The following is a 3,586-nucleotide window of genomic DNA, read 5'->3' as shown; positions in this document are numbered from 1 at the left end:
GGACCCAAGGGAAAGGCTATTGTGCATCGGAAAGAGACAAAATCATATCATTATATAGAAAACTCGTCGTAGTATTTAAAAACCAAGTAACTAACACTGTTATTAAGTGCGGACTTTAAATCAAGTGGTCGCGGTCGTTTTTATTTGCATAAAACTTTAAACGTGATCTTGAAAATATAACGCTTGCAACAAACATCCATGCATAGTGTGTTACTGCGAATGAAAATACGCGGGTCGCAATTTATGATCCAAGTGTATAATGGTAAATAATTAAATAAATAAAACCGCAGGCTTTCACATCGAGTGCACCCCAATAACGTTTCATTGAAATGTCCATGTTATGTACGCCGGGCACTGATGGATGCAGGCCTAGCGATCTCTATAACAATGCCAAGCAAAGAATGTCACTGATTTACCAAAGCGGTCAGTTTTCGGGGATCCTGCGGCAGCTGGGAGAAGAAGAATCGGGCAGGTTTCAGAATCGGCGAGCGCTCGGATAAAAGGCACCGATTTCCCAGCCGCGCTTTTCTTTTCGGAACCAGCAGAAGTGCCCTCCGCACCATCCTCGGCGCTAGGACACGCCGGCCACTTTATTACCCTAAAACAGGGAGCATACACCGATCTTCAAAGCCAAACTTACCTTGCCGATTTTCGCTTAACTGCTTCTCAAACTCATCGAAATCGGACATTTTTCAGTCCGTACTAAAGACGTATTGCAAAATAAGCAGAGGTCCAACAGTAGGCCTTTGAATGGGCTACAGGCTGCATTGGGTTCTGCTGCTTTTTCTTCCGAGTCGCCTGCCCCTCCTCCCCCGAAGTCATCGGCTCTTCCTCGGTTGTATCACACACAGGTTCGGAAACATTCGATGCGCATTACCGTCCCCTCCTGCACTGGAGGGTTAAGGACAACGTGATTATATCGAACCAAAATTGAAATGTGCAAGTTGACTTTCCTAGTTATACGTCTTCATTTTTATTCTGGGTTTAACAACCATGAGTTTATGACGTATTTTACATGATTAGTTGGCGACTGGACCTTATTGTTTATATCTCTTATTAAGGATCCATCCATCCATACATCAATTATCAAAACCACACACTTACAATCCGAGTCTAGTTTCATATGCTGCGCTGCTGAGCGACCCGCAGAATATTATGCATGAGTACAAGTCACAAGCCCCGTTTCCACTAACACGGGGCCGGTTCTAGCTTGGTGCCTTTTGAGACCGAGGCAAAAAGATGCAGACTCTCCCCGTCGGGGAATCGAACCCCGGTCTCCCGCGTGACAGGCGGGGATACTCACCACTATACTAACGAGGAGATGTACGCGCACTACTTTTACATCTTCAAGATAAACAGCGGATGACTACTAACATTTGCGAGTAATCAATGACTGAGCTTCATGTCATGACCATGGTGCTCAAGAGAAGAAAAAATACATAATGTACGTCCACTGATACCAGAACAACCATATAGCTTTATACTAAGACGATGATTAAACGGAAAATTCCTTTACAAAACACTGCCACAAAATCATAGTTTCGCAATATTACATCGTGCAACGGGACACAGTGTAAGTACGTGAAGTCGGTAATTAAATCAAGAAAAAAAAGTGAGAGGAAAAGAATACTTTTCTATTATCATATTTTTCTAACTGGCCAAACTGAGTCATATTTTGATTATACACACTAACAGAAAAACAGTGCAAATCTCCGGTAGTCCGTTTCACTTGCGCTCCGCTATGGGGCAGTAACAAGCAGAGCTTAAGTGTGGAAGGAAAAAAAAAAACACAGGACAGCATCAATCCCAACTTCACAAACGCCGGAGATCGAGATGCTGTAAGCATGACAATTAACATCTTTATCCAAGGGAACAGCTGCAAGACACAGATGCCGCGCCTAACAAAGGTAGGATCGATTCCGAAGTTCAGGCATTTACAGACGCGGACTCTTCTGGAGTTGATTTTTTTCGGGAGATACGCATCAACTTCAAAAGTATGAACCGCATTATATCTATATCTGTTATGACGTTGTAGCTATTGATACTGATGCATCACAAAAATAATTTAAATGTTTTAAATGGTCAGAGAGAAATACGGTCAAATTTTTGAGATATTGTGGTCTATGATCATACACTTTCCACCTCCATGCTGAAAAAAACTCTTCTATTGGATTTAGGAACGGAGAGTATGGTGGAAGGAATTCCACTGTTATCCTTTCATGTGCAGCAAACCAGTCACTAACACTGTTGGTTCGGTGGAAGCTGACATTATCCCAGACAACAACATAATTAGGCAAATGTGGTCTAACCAAACCTCTTTCTTGTTCTGGAATCAGGTCTCTGTAAAGTGCATTTAGGAAGGCCAGGAGAAGTTGGGTATTATAGGGCCCAATGTGTGGAATATGTGTGCTCACACCGTTCTCTGAAATGGCAGCACACATTGTAATATTGGCCCCACGTTGGCCTGGTGTGTCAATTGTGGCTCGCTGTCCAATGAGATTGCGACCACGTCTCCGGCCTTTGGACAGATTAAACCCAGCCTCGTCCACAAAAACAAGAATGTGGGTCGTTTCATGTAGTTCTAACTCCATGATTCTCTATGAAGGAACACAGGAAAAAATGTAACAGTAAACGTATTTTCTTATGGGTTTCTGAAACTTACAGTAAAGTAATACAGGCATCTTAGAAATACAGGAAAACTCACTAAGTGCACACCAGTGGTTTACCTGGACATACTGGTAGCGCGATGCCTTGACTCTTTCACTGTTCCTCTCAAATGGCACCTTATAGAGCTGTTTCATAGTCATCTGATGTCTTTCTAAAACTACTATGGTGGAAATGCTGACAGAATTAATATTTGCAAAGACCTCATTGTCATTTATGATTGCACTTTGGATCTCTCTTAGCCTGATGGAATTGTTGGCTATGACCATGTTGCAAATTTCTTGTTCTTGCAGTTGGTTAAATACTGCTGCTCTGCCACCAGCGCGAGGTTGTCGTGCAGTTCTATAGAATGAACAAATAGACTTGCATTTACCTTTACAATATTGTTGTTTATACTGTAAAAATACTTTACATACTGTAAAACAAAAAAATACATATGTACCTGTTTTCCCTACGAAAGGTTTGCACAATTGATGACACTGTGGACCTGTTTACATTAGGCTGTACTCTTCGACCAGCCTCTTCCATTGTAAAACCATGATTTATGACATGATCCACAAGTGTGGCTCTGATTTCATCAGAGACTCTGACTCTTCTATTTCCACCTCTTCCTCGATTATTTCTTCCTCTACCACCACCACGTATTCTTACACGCCTTCCAATTGCTCTTCCACGAGCATGTTGCTGCAGTTCAGCGTTGTGAACGTCCTCCATTCTCAAAACATTCTACAGCAGTGATTGTGCTGTGGGCAATCTACATATATATACTCCCAAAGTGATTGGTTAAATGGTTAAATGGTTGAGTCATATTAGAGGTACTTTGCAATTAGATTGCGATTGCAATTACAGGGCATGTGCCAATGTAGCAGACATTACAAACAATGTCAATGTTAGATATATTTTAGAATATACATTCATGAAT

The 3,586-nt window shown here is 41.8% G+C and overlaps 1 non-coding gene across 1 annotated transcript; it reads right to left on the bottom strand.

The window, feature by feature from the left end:
* Positions 1-1,248: 1,248 nt before the first annotated feature.
* trnad-guc (transfer RNA aspartic acid (anticodon GUC)) lies at positions 1,249-1,320 on the bottom strand. The gene has a single exon. It is a non-coding gene; the product is annotated as a tRNA-Asp (tRNA).
* Positions 1,321-3,586: the final 2,266 nt, after the last annotated feature.

This window comes from Brienomyrus brachyistius, chromosome 12 (assembly GCF_023856365.1).
Source record: "Brienomyrus brachyistius isolate T26 chromosome 12, BBRACH_0.4, whole genome shotgun sequence".
NCBI classification, from domain to species: Eukaryota; Metazoa; Chordata; class Actinopteri; order Osteoglossiformes; family Mormyridae; genus Brienomyrus; species Brienomyrus brachyistius.
This window is presented reverse-complemented; position numbering and strand designations above follow the sequence as displayed.